General features: G+C 40.2%; 1 long non-coding RNA gene across 1 annotated transcript; it reads right to left on the bottom strand.

Annotated features, from left to right (window-relative positions):
• Positions 1 to 227: 227 nt before the first annotated feature.
• On the bottom strand, positions 228 to 16,966 carry LOC142362547 (uncharacterized). Its single transcript, XR_012765126.1, has 3 exons — positions 16,883 to 16,966; positions 15,399 to 15,611; positions 228 to 307 (listed from the first exon to the last, which is right to left on the bottom strand). It is a non-coding gene; the product is annotated as an uncharacterized LOC142362547 (long non-coding RNA).
• Between the last annotated feature and the right edge of the window lie 1,558 nt (positions 16,967 to 18,524).

Here is an 18,524-nt window from a genome sequence, read left to right as displayed (position 1 = left end):
ACAAAGCTTTAGGCATGAGATTCTCATGGCAGCCTTTTGCAATGGCCTCCCAAAATGGTGCAAATCTTAGTTTCCAGTTCAGAAATTTACCCGAGATAAACCACGTATATATGTAGAACAAAGGCATGAGCCATCACCAAGAAACCATTTCCACACCGCTCACCTTATCAAGGAAACAGGGTCACTAGGAGACAAACCTGAGGACTGGAATCCTCCTATCAGCAAGTGGATGGTTATACATGGCCAGCTCACTGGGGAGAGGATGGTGGTGGTAGGCCAGCTTGCTAGAGATCTTCAGGAAGATCCCCTAAGGAAATCAAAGAAAAATGATATTCAGTGTCACGAACATATTTCTGCCTGTCTGGGTTAGCAGCCTCTGACTACATTTCTGACCCAAACTGCCCATGAAGCACTAGAAGCAGAGTGGGAAACTTCAACTGGAATACATCACAGCACACATTGTAGCAGAAGGCGGACTGCTGGCAGCAGTACAGCAGCGGGACACAGGGATAAGCATCATCAAAAGGCATTAAGTGTCCTCAGAGAAGAATTCATGAACTTAACGGCCTGTACCTCTATCACTTGATCCTATCAGGACAAATCTGTTTCTGAAGGAAGCTTGCTTGGTCTCTGCCTTCCTAGAAGCTGAATCCACAAAACCCTCAGTAAAACGATGGCTATTTCTAGTGAAGTAAGCATCTTTTGTTTCACTGATTTGCAGAGCAAAGAACTGCCAAGAAGACACAGAGGGGAAGGCAGTAAAGAGGTTATGAAAAGAAACGAAATACCATCCCCAAGCTGGATTTGGCTGGCTGAGTTAGCAGGGTGGGAACAGTAAGGGTACAATCAGAGAGAACGGGAAATCAGAAGGCATCTAAGTTGACGGAAGAAAGAAACAGAAATGGACTGCTCAGCCTTTCAGCCTACCGGTACTGCTGTCAAACACAGCTAACCCTTCCAAGGCTCCTGAGGGAAGTCAACAGCAACTCTGATGGTTGCTGTGTCATGACACGATAGATTCAGCTTCAGAATGAAAGGGGCCCTCAGCTGCCATGCAGCCAGTGCCCCAAACTCTGCATACTCACTCTTACAGTGAGTCTATGGTGACTGGGGATCCTAGGGAAACCTAGGATTTAAATGTAAAGAAGAGATTGTCTATGGCTATCTACAGTCACTTCTCTCTCACGTGTGCCATAGGACTCGGCTCACTGACCCAGTGAAAATTCATTGTGACAAGGAAGCAAAGCTTGGATTTTAGACTTTACCAGCAAGGCTCTGTGCTGCTTGCTTCATGAGCATCCCTCTCTGGCTCTGCTTCCGTGAACATTGAACATGCACAGACTCCCTGTGAGATGGCTGCAGAGACTGCGGCGTTACGGCCGGGCGTGCAGCGGCTCAAACGGCTCCAAGGACTTCAAATGCACATGGACACTCCAGAAAGTTGTGTCTTTCAAAAATGCAAATCCTTGTGAGATTTTTGAAAACCTCATTAAAAAGGATGAAACATTTAAATTTAACAATTCCCTCTGTTTTGAGTTTGTGGTTTTTTTTTCTTTCCTATTTTTCATTTTGTTCTTTTCGTTCAGTTTTAGGTTATTGTATGCTGCATAAGCATGTTTCAAACCATCAGCATCAGATTATTTTTTCTTTTCCTTCTGCTTTTTTGAAATCAATGTTTTGTGGAAGATCTTTTGAAGTAATTACATTTCTGTCCTCTGCTATTAGACCTTTTGTGTTGATTACTCTGATTGTCACACCTGTCTTCTTTCCTGTGTTTGGCTGTCATTCAGCTGTTCTTATTATTGTTCACTCTGCCTGGTCACTATACTACCTGTCCATTTTCGTTTTGTATTTTTGGTAATTGGCCATTCCACACCCTAGTTCAACACTGACTGTGGGTCCTAAACTCTAATTCAGCTTAGGAGCACAAGCATAAATTCAAACATAAGCTTAAATGTGAAAAGCCTGGCCAGTCACCTAGCCCTGGAAACCTTGACCTGACAAGGAAGATTAGCACCACTGAAACAGAATCCTAAGCCAAGGACTCCTACTCACTCTGTCTTGCTGTGAACAGCTGCAATCAAAATTCTACCTCATCCTACCTATAAGAGTTTTAGCATGGGTAAGGCAAAACCTTTAGTCCAGGCAGATCTACATGCCCTTACCCAGCCCTAATTGTAATTTTCTGAGGTCTGAAGGACATAACATTGATTTTAGCCTGGGAACCTCTTCTGTAACAGATATTAAATGTCAACACAGCCCAGGGTCCCCTTTTTATCCCATATCCAATTGCAGCCTTAGTTTGGAAAGTCCTACAGAGAAAACCTACAGAAGACTTCTACAAAATGCACCTCTACCCCTCTCTTAGTTGAAATCTAGCTCTTGTCAGGTTCCTCTGCCGTTCAGAATTCTTACACTTATGCAATATCTATTTGAAATCCCTCTACTGGAGCAAAATTTCAGCTAAACATGAAACCAAAGCCTATTTATTTCTACGCAGTCAGGCTTTAGACATGATTACTTAAAGATTTAAATCCCCTTCTTACCATGTGCCCATTTTTCAGACTAATTCTTTCAAAGTTTAGTCAGAGTACTGATGCCAACCTCAGCCACAACCTTAGCATGTAATACAGCTACAGTTGCTGAATTTTATTTTTATCTAGGTCTAATGAGAAACCCTATTGTTACCCTTTAAATGTGCCCAACCATCAGCCCAAATATTCTACCCTTACACGCATACTTTGTACCTTAGTTGTTTTTTTATATCCCTCTTCCTGCCCCAGCAGTGAACAAAATGATTCAGCATTAGACCTCCGTGGACCTAGTTTATCAGAAAAAAAGCCACCTTGATCCAGCTTTCCAACATGGATCAAACTTCATGGCCTCATCTAAACCCAGTGCCATAATTTTCATGATTACAGTGTGTGCAAAGTAATGTGAGTCACACAGATATCCATTTGGATAAGGCCATAAAGACTTAGTTCTCTAAGCCCTGAATGTGCACATTTAACCTTCTGAAATCAATTTATACAGACATTACTAGTTGTTGTTTCATGCTTGTGGATTTGAGGCTTGGCTCTTATTAAGAGTTGATTGATTAATTTCAACTCAACATTGCAGAAATCTCATTTAGCTAGGGGGACATTTCTGGAGTTTAATTTTCTAACTGAAAAACAACCATAAGAATACGTTAAAATTATCTAATTTTGAAACACTGAAGCTTTTAATGAGAATTTGCATTTGGACCTATTTCTAATTTGTTTTTTTAAAAGACTTGCAGTCACTGTGTCACTGAAATTAGACATGTGTATAACTCTTTCTCTATTTCTTATTATAGAATCTGAAGGAGATTGTCTTGTAGCCTGTTTGCAATTTACAACCTCTAAAAAGCATGAGAATTAAGACAGAGAATGTTAAAGACATTCCATAACAAGATCTAGAACATACCATGTATAGGTTGAGGTCCTAGACCTGTGCATAAATACGTAAGAGACAAATGGTAAACCAAGCAAAACTATTTGTTGTAGAAATATCTCATTATTAAAGGAAAAAAGACAGTTAATCACTTTGTTTCTTTTTCCCTGGGAAACTGCTCCATTAATGGAATTTCCCACAAAGAAAAATTAATACTTTATTAATATTTTATTTTAAATGAAATCAAATTAGGATCATTTGAAGGAAGTCATATAATTGCAATTTAATTTCTTTTCCATTTTTCCTTCTAATTTAATTCAATATGTGATAAAGAATGTGAAAATAGGAGGGGGCATCTTTTTTTTATCTACATTTCATAGTTGTGAGAAAAGAGTAGGCAGTATTAAATCTTTAGGGAAACTTTAAATCTTCAAAAAACAATGTGAAAACATGGAATGCTTGCACATACAAATCACAAATCAGCCTTTGAGGTGAAACAAAGCACACTGCAACATTCTTAAGATTTTTTTAAAAGAAGTGACAATTTTTATCTGGGTTTGAGAACATAAGAAGTTGCGAAAGAAAGTTTCCTCAATGAACGCACAAAGATGAAGAAATTGTATCGTCAGATGAAGCGCGAGAAGAGTTACTTTCCCTCCTCAACAAGTTACTGTTTTCCCCCTTTCATAGAAGTCCTGTAATGGTTCACTGGAGATGTTAAGAAGTCCAGGTAAGAAACACTTTTCTAGTATATGCCAGTTCATACATAACAAGCATTGTCAGAGACAAAATCTAATTTTTTGAATGTTTGATATTCTGAAGTAGGATTAAAAATCATCATCCTTTGTAAAAAACGTTTAAGTTTTATAATTATATTCTTAATATAAACATTACTCTTATATCTATTTGTTTTAAATTACAACTTATCCTGCATGTATTTGATATTTCTATAAATGATACATGCAGATGAACATGTATGTATATCTTATGAAATTATGGAAACAAATGGAATATTAAAATTACTATGAAATTACATGTGTTCAGACTACTTACACCTGCTCTCTGAAAAGGCCATATCAGATATATGGAGTAGACTAGTCAAGTGCTGTAGGCTTTATAGTTATGCAGCAAAACAAGTGACACAAAAAACAAGTATACTTTGAATGGTTTTACAATATCTGATATTGATGGTTTTGTTGATCCCACCTACTCCTCTCCAGAACTGGTTTGCTTTTGTACTCTGCTGATTCTACAGTTGATCAATACCATTCAGATTTTCTCAGCTGAGAGCTTCGCCTTTTCTTTGCTTCAAATGCCCTTCTGTACTGTACTGTGACTCTGCACATTTAAACAACCTCAATGCACGTTTGACAGCAATTCCTCTTTCAAGAGGTACAAAAATGCTGAAGAACACTTACAGATGCCCATGAACAACATCCTTTACAGAAAGGTCACTTCATGTCCAAGAGAGATAGACTACTTTGTCCATCCGTACCCCTGAGATTATAGACAGAATACTGAGAGCTCTTGCGAAAAGCCTAGCTGCCTCAAAGAAAACTAACCAACGAACAAAAGACACAATACTTTGACTAGAAATAAATCTTGTCTAGCTGGAAAAATGTACCCACTGAGGGTAATTTCTTCTCAGGACAGACACCTAAACTAACTTCCAGACAATGAGCTGTCTCAGGAATCCCAGTCTTGGAGCAGTTCTGGCAGGGTAGTTGTGCTGTGGGTGTGAGGAGTATGAGATATGCTCTACAACAATTATTGCCTATTAATGTTGTTGAACTAAGAAACCAAAATCTAGCTCTTTCTCTTACATGCACAGCAGTGTCCTAGAGGTGGCTAACTAATTCTTGTATGATCCAAGAAATATCTGTACATGAAAGAGAAGCAAGGTCCATCCCTTACTTGGCTAATTAAGCAGAAAACCAGTATTAGCAGCTTTGAGAAAATCCAAGACAAATTTAAGCATCTGGTATTTTCCACTCATCACTTAACTTGGGCTTTCTTTGCATATGAGCTGTTTTTTGGCTGATTTCCACTACAAGCAAAAAGCTTGCATGATAGGAGAAGTCAAGAAGAGTCCTCACTTTCCCACCATCCTTCCTCACCCCTTTTCCAAAGAAAGAGGGATAAGGCCAGAGTAATCTTTCTGGGCATCCCAGACACAGCAGGATATGTGACTCTCTTCTAAAAAATTTGTAGCATATACAGTTGCAATATCTTTAATATATTTTTGCCTACACATCAAGTTACTTAGGGCTTCTTGATGTTCCTTTTGACAACTTCTTCTCTTGCCACCTTCTCTACTACAAAAGGCTGTTTTCATTGTCAGTCCTAGCTGCATTTGTGGAAAAAAATAGCCAAGGCAAGACTTCCAACAAATCAGCCAAATAAAAAACAATTTGAACTCTCTTCCTCCTCAAATATTTTCACATATCCACATTCTGTAAAAACTCTATGTTCCCACATTTGCCAGGGCTTGCAATCATTACTGAAAAAAGATGGTGCTTGAAAAACATTCAGTCTCTTAACTGAGCTTATTTGACTACGCTTTATCAGGAATACAAAATAATTAACTCCTGTTTCTTGCACATGATGAATATAGGTCTTGCACACATTCCCGCTAAACAGTTCCAGTTTTGATTCAAACAAGACTACAGAAATATGTAGTTTGGGGTCTCATGTATAGCAGCAGAAAAAGAAATCACAGCAATATAAATTACAATGTGATCTCCAACATCGACAGTTTAATAGGCCATGATTTAGCAAAGCGTTTAAGCAAATGTTAAAATCCCATTGATTTAAGTGGGATTTAAGTACATATTAAGTACTTAGTTGAATTGGGGCCATACTGTGAAGGGATTCTTAGAACAAGGAAGGCACAGTAGGCTTTGGAAATCTTTATTTACAGCTCAGATGTTTAACTTAGCAAATTTGGCTTAGGAACCTGTATAATGCAAAAGGAGCCAAGGACAGACTGCAAGAACATTTGGCTGCCCAGGGTCACTTCAGGATAACGCAACATACCAATATGGGATGGATCTAGTTTCTAAAATACCTTTATCTTGTAATTTACCACATGTAATTTATAATTATAGGTGGTTCGCTTTAATGCGTCATTCAGCACTTCACTGTACATACAGATTTCTGATGCTGCCAAATTTCTTGTGCTCTCATTTATTCCTGTCCCATTCTTCCCTCCCACTTTTAATCCCAACCTTCTGGTTTCAGGGTGAGGAGGAGGCATATGACATTTGCTGTTTGTCAGTCAACTCTCACTGCATAACTAGAAACAAAAAAAGAGCTGAGCAACAAGCACATTATCCTGGAACATGAAGACATGGTTCTCCAAGAGGGGATCAAACCAGATATTTCAGTTAAAGGAGTTCTGTTAAAATTATATAATTTCTCTCGTAGGTGTCCTGGAGTGATATCAAAATTATGTTTAGTCTATATGTACTTTCCTAAGTATTGTAGCTGTCACAAACTATTATACTGCCTATAGGATGACTTTTAATTATTTCCCTAGATTTTCTTCTTGACTCCAGATATTATATAAGCTATCTAACTGTACTGACACTATTACAGATGGCTGAACTATTTCTGTTTATTTTGCAGAGTAGGAGTTAGCTTTGGGGCACATTAATAATTCTTCTTGTCGGCTCTTCTTTTTGGGAATAAGTCTGTTTCCGGAGAGGCCTGGGAAGCTTGGTTTTCTAGGTCTAAGAATAACCCAACAGGAAACAGAACATTATATCACGTCCAAGCACTGCCATTTGTAGTGAAATGAAGACTCAAGTTTTTATGAAATCACCTAATCACATTTAAAAATAGATTACTTTAGAGAGAAGTTCTTATTTAACAATATGCTTTGAGACTTAATTAGAAACCCCTTTTTTGCTACCGTCTTCATGGCAGGTCCAGATTAAATCGTGACCAAATTTTGGACATCTGAAAAAAGGTCCTTGATTTAATTGCTTAGGCTTATTTCTAATAAACATGTAGCTACATAGATAATTCCTTAGAAATCAATAATATCCAGAATTCCCATAAACAAATAATAAGGATTATTTTCATAGACTCATAGGTTGGAAAACACCTCTAAGATCATCAAGTCGAACCACCCGCCCAACAACACCATGCCTACTAAACCATGTCCTGAAGTGCCACATCTACACGTGTTTTGAACACCTCCAGGGACAGTGACTCAACCACCTCCCTGGACAGCCTATTCCAATGTCTGACCACTCTTTCAGTAAGGAAATTTTTCGTAATATCTAATCTAAAACTCCCCTGATGCAACTTCAGGCCATTACCGCTCATCCTATCACTAGTTACCCGGGAGAAGAGACCAACACCTGCCTCACTACAACCTCCTTTCAGGTAGTTGTAGAGAGCAATAAGGTCCCCCCTCAGCCTCCTCTTCTCCAGACTGAACAGCCCCAGTTCCCTCAGCCGCTCCTCATAGGACTTGTTTTCCAGACCCTTCACCAGCCTCATGGCCCTTCTCTGGACAGGCTCCAGCCACTCAATGTCCTTCTTGTAGTGAGGGGCCCAAAACTGAACACAGTACTCGAGGTGTGGCCTCACCAGTGCCGAGTACAAGGGCATGATCACCTCCCTGCTCCTACTGGCTACACTATTCCTGATACAAGCTAGGATGCCGTTGGCCGCCTTGGCCACCTGGGCACACTGCTGGCTCCTGTTCAGCCGGCTGTCGACCAACTCCCCAGGGTCCTTTTCTGACTGGCAGCTTTCAGCCACTCCTCCCCAAGCCTGTAGCGTTTCATGGGGTTGTTGTTACCCAAGTGCAGGACCTGGCACTTGGCTTTATTTAACCTCATACGATTGACCTTGGCCCATTGATCCAGCCTGTCCAGATCCCTCTGCAGAACCTTCCTAACCTCCAGCAGATAGACACTCCCACCCAACTTGGTGTCACCTGCAAACTTTCTGAGGGAGCACTCAATCCCCTCATCCAGATCATTGACAAAGATGTTAAACAAGACTGGACCCAAAACTGAGCCCTGGGGAACACCACTTGTGACCAGCTGCCAACAGGTTTTAATTCCATTCACCACCACTCTCTGCGCTCGGCCATTCAGCCAGTTCTTTATCCAGCGAAGAGTGCACCCATCCAAACCATGGGCAGCTAGTTTCTCCAGGAGGATACTGGGGGGAACAGTGTTGAAAGCCTTACTAAAATCCAGGTAGATGACATCCACAGCCTTTCCCTCATCCACTATGCAGGCCACCTGGTCATAGAAGGAGATCAGGTTGGTCAAGTAGGACCTGCCTTTCATGAACCCATGTTGGCTGGGCCTGACCCCCTGGTTGTCCTTTACATCTGCAAAGTTACTGAGGGAGCATGCAAGCCCCTCATTCAGATCATTGATAAAGATGTTAAGCAAGACTGGACCCAAAACTGTTTTCTGTTAGCTAAGAAAGATGAGCAATGTTTTTCAGGCATTTAATTTGGTGCAGGGAAGGGATGCTAACAAAACTAATCCTTGATTTGTAGATAAAATTTACAGATTTATGCTGAACAAATTGTGATAGTGTTAGATGTTAAGCTCGCTTTTCCTGGCTCTTACCAGGTGGTAAATGTTCAGAAAATCATGTTTCCTTCCAGGGAAGAGACATGAATCCCTTTGCAGTACAGCGCCTACAGTGAAAGTACATACAATTATTCACCTAGCTCAAGAACATCTCTCTAAAACGGTGCAATACCAATTTAATTACATGATAAACTGACTTTTCTGTCATTGCATGCACTTTATTTCTGGTAATTAAACCCTACTACTTCTAGTAATTAAACCCTACTAAGGAAGTTGCATTAACCAGTGAATATCCTGACCTTTATGGGTGGAGGTGTAGATGAGTACACACAACCCTAAGCGTACAAACAATTAGCCCTACATGTTCTCACCAGAGCGTGTGCAAGATGCTCTAATTCCGTTACACAGAATTGTTTTGGATTTCTTAGCACTGTGTTAATCCTAGCTTGAAACTTAGGACACAGCAGTCTCTGAGCTGAGGCCAAATGTGTTCCTAATGATTAGCAGATAAATTAGAAAAATACTCAGCCTATTAAAATGAACATACTCAGAGATGTAATTGGATAGTGAATTTAATAATTCCTTTAACACTGATTAAAACAATGAAGTGGCACCATGGTTCATGCTCTGAAATCGTATTACTTAGCATTTCATATAGGCTGTCAGGAAACAAAGCAGAAAGAGTAACTAAGTTTTAGCAACAACATTCAGGGCATTATGACTATTTAAAAACAGTCAGTGTTTCCACTGTAAACATTTATCCCAAAGCAAATTTTTGCACTACTCAACAAATATTTACAATGGAAAGAGGCTTAATGTCTCTTCATTCTTAATTGCGACAAAACACATTGGTTGTGATTTACCTCCGCAGTCGAATCAAATCCTTTTGATAGTTAAAATAATATGGGTATAAAAGTCTGCTGTGACAAAAGATTTAAGTGAACAGCTAAATAAGAGTGATATTTTTTTCAAGAAATACAGTAGAAGTTTCCAGTACTTTTAGTTTTCATTTGCAGACTTTCCAAACAGTCTAAACTCCCAAGAAGTAAAAAGCAAATAGCTTACGTAGCACAGTAATACAGTGGTTTTGTACTGGAGGGGGAAAAAAAGTCACACATTTTTCAGTAAAATTCCTGTTCAATATAATACTAGATTGAGCTGAGGTCAGTTTCGTTCAGAATTTATGTTGCATGTTGTCTAGCTCAACAAAATAAACTCTGAACAGGGGCTGTTCTCATTCAGAAAATACAAATCATAGAATGGTTTGGGTTGGAATGGACCTTAAAGATCATCTGGTTCCAACGCCCCTGCCATGAGCAGGGACATCTTCCACCAGACCAGGTTGCTCAGAGCTCCATCCAGCGTGGCCTTGAACACTGCCAGGGCAGGGGTAGCCACAGCTTCTCTGGGCAACCTGTGCCAGTGTTTCACCACCTCCATGGCGAAGAATTTCCTCCTAATATCTAATCTAAATCTGCCCTCTTTCAGTTTACAGCCATTCCCCCTGGTCCTATCACTACACACCCTGTGTGAAAAGTCCCTCTCCATCCTTCTTGTAGGCCCCTTCAGGTACTGGTAGGTTGCTATAAGGTCCCCCCGCAGCCTTCTCTTCTCCAGGCTGAACAGCCCCAACTCTCTTAACCTGTCCTTGTAGGAGAGGTGCTCTAGCCCTCTGATTATCTTTGTGGCCCTCCTCTGGAGCCACTCCAACACACCCATGTCCTTCTTATGTTGGGGTCTCCATATCCCATTTCAATTAATTGTGTAGTAGGAAACTCAGAAATCATAGTGGGTCTGGACAAAGCCCCCTACAATTGAAATTATAAAAAAATGTCAGAGCTGGAGATAAATTCTGCAGTAAATTGTGACTCCACTGCTAGTGTTACTACTTTATATACAGAGCACCAATAATGCAGCATGACCTTTACATAAACAGTTAGTCACATCAATAGGACAATTCTCGGGATGGGGGAGTGTACCAGCCTATATTTTTCAAAGGGAAAAAAAAAAGTTAACATTTGTAGGCCAGGGCTTGCGTCCTTTACAGGAAAGTGAAAGCAAAGCATAGCAGTTGCACCTCAAGTGGTTTTGGGGAGAGGGATGGGGGTGGTTGGTCACTTTTTATTGAGTGTTTTGGGTCTGTTTGCTTTTTTTTTATTTTTTTTAAACCATCATGAAAGTGCTTAATGATTTAGGACAACTGCCTGTGCCTCGGCTCTAGAGAGGGTAAAGTCTGGGACTGGTGAACTATAACCAGGGCAACTGCACTTGGTTTGAGGCCTTCTGAAAAGCTCAGTAAATGCGAACACCGAGGTCTGCCACTGCGTCCCGTCCTCTGCCTCATTACATAGCTGCCAGCACCATGAATGAAGAATTAAATCAGCATTTATAGGATGTCTTTTTTCAGACCGCGGGAATCCTGAAGGACTTGAGCTAATGCTGCACAGGCCTGCTTGAGTCTTGGAAGCCATCCAGCAGTTACAATAGGGAGATCAGGAAAGATTAATTTCATCTATGCTTGGGTAAAATATCCTGCTTTAGGGTAAAATAGCACTTTTTGACCTCATTCTGGTAAGATTAGGCTGTTCCTGGTAGCCAGAGTAATTTTAACACAGTGAAGGACTTCATCGCAGAGAGGGCAGACTGCTCTTTTCAGTTACTTGGTTTTGTGACTGTCAGTTTAAAACTGTTTGTTCTTTCTTCTACGGTAGCACATATGGGGACTGCACAAGGTAGGAGCAGCACCAAAGGGTCCCAGTGAGCCACTGTCAAAAGCACGGCACAAGTGAAGAGACAGCACTTTGCCTGGCAGGCAAGGATGCACAGTTTCACCACCCCAAAACTTTGCTAGACCTATTCATCTATTGGGACTCATCCAGTGATGAGACTTTAAAGGAATGTGGTGAAAACCCAACTTGGCCTCGGGAATTTATTGAGGAATCATCCTGGATGAGGAGGGAATTTACTGGAGGAATTATCCAAATGAGGCTGGAAGGCTCTAAACAATGATATAGGTCTTGTTTCTTGCTAGCATCTGGGGGATAAATTATCCCTCAGATGGAAACTAAAGAGGGGCAAGTTATTTGGTAAATTCACCACAATAGACCAGAAAGAGTCATAATATCTTCAAAAGCAAAGCTATTTTCAGGCCAATGAAGAGATAAGGATTTTGAATTCTCAGCTATAAATATTCAAAATTTTGTAAGAAGCACTTTGATATCCCCTTAGACATGGCCAAAAGCACAGACCTTCCAAGCTAATCCTGGTTCAATGATGTTGACATCAGGTGATTTTTCTATAATTTTCCACTGAAATCTTTGTCTTGCCCTCCACAGCTCATGACCCCTGTAAGGCTACCGAGGAACAATGCCACAGATAACAGTTTTCCCTGTAGCTTTCCTCCATTTTTGTAGGTTATCCTGTAAGGTTTGAATGTACTGAGGTAGACTTAAAAGACAATTACTTATTCCATGTCCTACAAATTTTACAACAGTGTTATGATTCTATTATACAGACATTTCTGCTGCATCTTAGTGCAAGCTGTAACCTACTTGCAGATAACAGTGTGTGTCCATATGAATTCCTGCTAATAGTTACTTAGGAATGTAAAGCAACTAAATTAAACAACTGTCGCTGTAATCAAAACCACAATAATCTCTATGATTAGTTCTTCTTCTCTTTTTCCATAATAAAGCAGCAGAAGGCCAGGCCTTCTAGCACACAACCAAGAATCAAAAACAGAGGATAAGATCAAATATCTTTGTTTTACCAATAATTTTTAGACTCAGAGACTAGCAAGTCTGTGGAAAAGTCAATACACAGAACTTGTGGGCACCATTATATCATTTCCTGTTGTTTTTCCAAGAATCCTGTGATCATTTAAAGTGGCACTTGCAGAAAATACATAGAGAAGAAGCAATGAAGGCAGCACTACAGCACTGTGGTGACATCAAATGCAAATACACACCATCCAAAGACTATTCCCAAGTATTATATTAAAAATAATCAGTTCCATGAATTCTGAGAGCCAAAGATGGGCGTGCCTAACACGTACCCAAGTACCTCTCTGGAAGACCATTGCCAGCAGTCAGATTACAGAAGGCAGAATCCAGTAAGTTAGGCCATTCTTTTGAAGAAATGCTAAAGCTGCTACATAACCAGTATCTGAATAACCACCCAAATCCTATGAAGGAAACACGATTACCGAAATAAGTACACAACCACGAAACAGTAGTGAATTTGGGTTTCCAGAGGACTGGGGAGACACCTATTTGTTCGGCTGAAGTGGGCACAAAATGTACATTTTTCCTTTTTGCCAGTTTTTCTATAGAATAATGTTCCTGAAGTCTAACACCTTCAAAGTTTTACTTGCATTTGGTCATTAATGAATGGCACCTCTGTATCGCACCACAGCATACCCCTGCACTGGGCAGGAGGGTCTAGAAGCTGGTTGTGCCAGCTTGGCACACACTGCAGAAACTACCAGGTCAACATGCTAAGAGTGAGGATCAACATTTGCATACAGCAGAGCAGCAGCAGAAAGAGGGGTGCAAAATCCAGCTCAGGCTGCTTTCATCAGGGTTTAATTTAGCCCTGTGCTAGCACAGTTTAAACTGTGTTAGTGTCAGCTACTACTATGAGATTTATTAGAAAGGAGTCTAAACGGCACCTTAAAAGAATATCTTCTGTTTGGAAAAGGAAAGTACTTGGTATTGCTAATATTATGCCCAAATATGCTCAGGCCGTAAAATGGGCTTCAGACAGTAGTTTATCTTATGGGAATCAAATTTTAGCAATTTATTTTTCGTATATGTCAAGTACCCATTGTCGAGTAACAATGATTTCACAATCATATGCCTGCTGCCTGGGACACTGATTACTTGTAAAATACTGAGTTCTGAATACCGACTGAAAATACTGTCACCAAGTGAGAAATGAGGCAATGATAGAGACTAGGGAATAGTAAGAAAAGACTTCTAAAAGTTATAAACCTGTAAAAAGAAGTCTGAACATTACAAAGTAGAAAGCAGGAGGTGTTGAAGAAATGCCCAGGCCTCAAGGCTTCTACATCATATACCATCTATCGCAAGGGACTTGGAAATTCTTAGATTTTCTTTAGTATGTAGTTAGGATCATAGAAACCACGATACCTGATCTGTTTTAAATTACTGATTTTCAAAGGAAGGTGAAAAATTTGTGAAGGGCAATTATAGGACAAAGAGAATGTTATCAAAACACCTGCCTAACAGGTAGGATAGTGCTTGCTGTATTTCTCTGTCCCCATGCAAACATACCCCAAACTCTCATTAGCTCCTGTGTCAGCCACTGCCAGTGGTGTCTGTGTGATGCACATATCCAAGAAATTCACACTGGGCCTGAGCTCGGATGCTATCCAAGAACCTTATTCTACCACCTCTTACAACAAATAACCACTAACATCACACTGCTCCGGCATTCTGCTGTAACTCTTGCTCTAGTTTATCACGATGTGTATCATCTCAATTAAACTCAATAATGTTGTTTCTCTTATACTTGATGACTTACACCTGATGACTGGAGAGAGCTCCAGTGATCAGGACTGGAAATCTATTTTCCCTTTGTCTCTATACATGTGACGCCCCTACTAGGATTTTCTGTTGAACAAGGCAAGAGACTGAAGATGGCAATAGAGAGCTGGGAAAAGCATGTTCCAGGAAAGTACTATAAATATCCTTTTGTTGCTAAATGTGTTGATAAACCTCTTGCTAGAGAGGCCTCTAGTGTTAATCTGCCCATCAGTATCTCAACAATTCCCATCTAAAACTATCAACAAATGGTTTTGTCAGTAGAGAGTATTTATTTGCAGTTGCACAACTCTCAGTTTGCAGAAGATTAGCTGCTTAAAACATAAGCAAACAGTCACAGTCTAGAAAAGCCAGTACTGTGAAAATTTATTCATAACCTTACGTGGCAGTAAATTTAGTGTTACAAGATTTAGCAACATCTAACATTCTTTAGGCATATCAAGTGCCTTAAGAGAAAATATTTTATTAGGCTTTTTTTTAAATAGTGCTCAGTAAAAAAATGTGATTTTAAGATGATTTTAGAAAACAAACATACGTTTTTCTAAAGAAGATGTTTCTACTTCCCCTTATGTGGAATCCCCCAACAATGCAAACTGGCTGCCGAGTTTCTGACTATGCCTCGAGGTTGCTGTGCAGTGCTGCTCCGTGCTCCTCGGCAGCTGCTGCCTTCTATCCCAGAGCTGTTGGCCCATGAATCATGAATGAACTCATTCATACAGTCTGCAGCTATCTGGAAGATACACCTAATATGCATTACATAGATCTGTCTAGATGTATGTACACATAAACTAAATTTGGGTTAGTAGCATTGAAAGGCCTCCCAAAATTAAGGAATTGTAGAAATATCACTTACCAATATTTCCCATGTTCAATATGTCCAAAAAAGTAACATTTTCTACAAGATTATCCTTAATTAGTATTTGTCCCTTGAAGATCTTGTAATAGTACGCCTCTTTCAGCCTAAGTGACTCTACTGGCCAAAAAACTTGCTGCGTTAAGGGCTGGGCCAGAGCTGATAAGGGTTTATCCTTTCACTTCAGTGGACTTCAGATCAAGCCTACGGCTCCTGCCAGGGGAGAAAAAAATGGATTTTATAAATAGGAAAGACTAATTTCTGCCTAAGCTCCTGTTTCTGATCAGAGCAAATGTTGAAGGCTTTAAAGCTTTAAAGCTGATTACAAATTAAAATATCTATATCCCCAAATGCTTGCCTAACTTCAAACAATTGGCTGCCACTGTGTGCTGAGCTGGAGCTGCAGGGCCAGGTGTGCCGAGAGCTGACACCTATTGCAAGATCAGAAGAGGGCACTAGGGTTTAAGCTATGTTCAGAATAATCCAAGACAAAGGGGAAAAAAACAGTGAAGTGTGTTAGAAAGAGTCTTTTGTTGTTCTGCTGGTTCTCTCATGTAGAGTGAGAAAACAAAAGCGGGACTGGGAGCCCATGAAACAAGCTGCTGCAGCAGCTCCAGCACAGCCCAAGGGGCATGTTCAGTCACCAGCATCTACACCAGTGCCTCCAAACTGCCGTAGCCTCACCCCACCTACCACCATCCTTCCCTCTGTCCCACCCTGCACGGACAAATCTTTGGACGTTGTTTCTCTGTTGGGCTCTCCGCTTGCGACTGTGCTGGCAGCAAAGGGGCACACCACCTGAATGACAGCTATCCACGGAGACGCTGAGCTGCCCAATCCACTATGCTGAGAAGGGTCAAGAGATGTCCCTTGGGGGCTTTGAGAGATACAGCGAATTTTACACTGCAGCTTATTAGTGATAAAGAGACACACGCACTCAACAAAAAGCCACATTGTGTCTTGCTCTTACTGTAGCTATGAAAGAGAGTAATTGCATTATGATTGTTGTCCTCTGTTGAATCTGCTGTGATATTTTGATACAGCACAACACAAATTTTTGTTACACAGGACTTGCCACAGATTGTGCATGTTCTGTGTTAAGGGGGTGCATTCGATGGACTACAGACAGGCTGGGGTCAAGAGAAGCTGCTCAACACTATGTGGCTTGTATCAGCCCGCTCAGCTGTTTTATCTCCCTTCGCTATCAGTGGATAGGTGATTACCTGGAGGAAGAGAACGTAAGCCAGGCTCTTTCTCTGAAACACCTTCTCTGGCTCTGCAGGGGATTTAGGAAGAACTATACCACATACTAGCTAAAATGGGCATGTAAATATCCACTATGTATCAATAAATCCATATAAATCTGAATGAAAGACTTAAGAACAGCTGTACTAGGTTAAGCCAAATTATCCTGTGTGATAGAAAATAATGCAGAAGACCATAGCAGTGAGGTAGGTAATACTTTACCAGGGGTCCTCTCCCACCTTTCAGCATTTTCTGGCTCAGGGACTTCAGGTTGAATGTTGTCTTTTTGTTAAATATCCCTTGGTGGATTTCCTCCATCTTCCTCCGGAGATGAAACAAAGACCTGGAAGAAAACATAATGTATTAATTTTCCTGACATTCATTTATATTGTCACCAAAGACCGGCCCCAAGTTTCATCCTTACCCCACAAAAATGTCAGTCCTACACAAGGCTACAACTGGCTTAGAGGCATAAACTAAGCATTTTGTCTCGAATACCTCCCTACTCATTATGTCCATTCCTTACCACTGAATGTGAAATACATGTGAATGTCCCTCCTGAAAGTCCACATTCACCTAAACCAGCCTAACAGAAGCATTTCGCTTGAAGTGTCCAGGGCTTAGAGAAACCAAAAGTCGGAAAGCCCTTGAAGAGAAAACCCTCTAAAGAAGCACTTCAGACGCAATCACTGTTTAAAAATACATTTCCATATTATTAAAATGGAAAAGTCAGGTACAGCACCAGTGTTGGGAAAGACTATTTGTGAAACCAGTGAGATAGAGATGTATGTGTAGCAGCCTTCACACCACAGACATCAACTAGCCTACAATCAGCATACGATCACTACATTGTACCCTTCCTAATGGCACTAACTGTAACATATACTGAAATATTGGAAGATGCGTTTGCTAGGGAAGTTGCATCCTAAGAACTTTTTCTGTCTATATTTAATTGTAGGAGAGTTATTTGATTCTATACACTAAAATACCTGAATAATCTACATGACTGTCTACTATAGATTGTATTAGGGTTTCTTACTGTTAGCTTGCAATATGTATACATGTATACAAAGTGTTTATTTAAAGAGGCATCTCACAGTAAGCGAAAAATTATGCATCAAGTATTATATTATCTAGTGTATATTTCTCTGTAAGCTAGAGAGGAAAAAAATATTTGGCTTATGCCTAGAAAAATGATGATCCAAACCAACTGAGGGCAATTCCAATTGCATTATAATAACAAGGAATTTTGAGTATAAGAGGCCATCAGTCTTTGTTTTTTTAGATATTGCCTGTCAAAACGCAAGATCCTGAGCATGACTTTAGTTTCTACTTCAGAAATAGTTATTATTGTGTTCAGCTGAAAAGCAAGCAAGGAAAATCTGCATTTCTCATGCTGCTTCTCAAATAAAAAGGAACAGAAGGAGACTGGCACAATTGTGCGTAAATTAGGGAGTAACTTTAGCAAAGGAATTAATACATGGGGTAGAATTAAAAAAAAAAAATTAAAAAATCAGGGAACAAACCATTTGGGTTTCTGAAGCAGCCTGTGTTTAGAGAGACTCTACCAGCCTACACAGTGTGGTGCCTCCCCACAGGCTGACCCTATAAAAGCTTAGTAATACACAGCTTTCCAGTGTATTTGAATCTAGTACATTACTTTTAGCAGAAGTCAAATCTCCTAGGATGACTTGATACTGCTATATCCTCTCCCTTGTGCCAAGACTTTTAAATCTTACTCTGCAGCTTTTAGATCATCTTCCCAACCTGTGGTTATCCAGACAGATATCTCCTCTGTTCCAGTGAGAAGGTGCTAATACCAGTCTTCTAAAATGTTAGAAAAAGATACACATCATTAGCAAAGATATCAGCACACAAGGA

This window comes from Opisthocomus hoazin, chromosome 10 (assembly GCF_030867145.1).
Source record: "Opisthocomus hoazin isolate bOpiHoa1 chromosome 10, bOpiHoa1.hap1, whole genome shotgun sequence".
Taxonomy (NCBI): Eukaryota; Metazoa; Chordata; class Aves; order Opisthocomiformes; family Opisthocomidae; genus Opisthocomus; species Opisthocomus hoazin.
The sequence above is the reverse complement of the archived record's forward strand: the minus strand, read 5'-3'. Positions and strand labels throughout refer to the sequence as shown.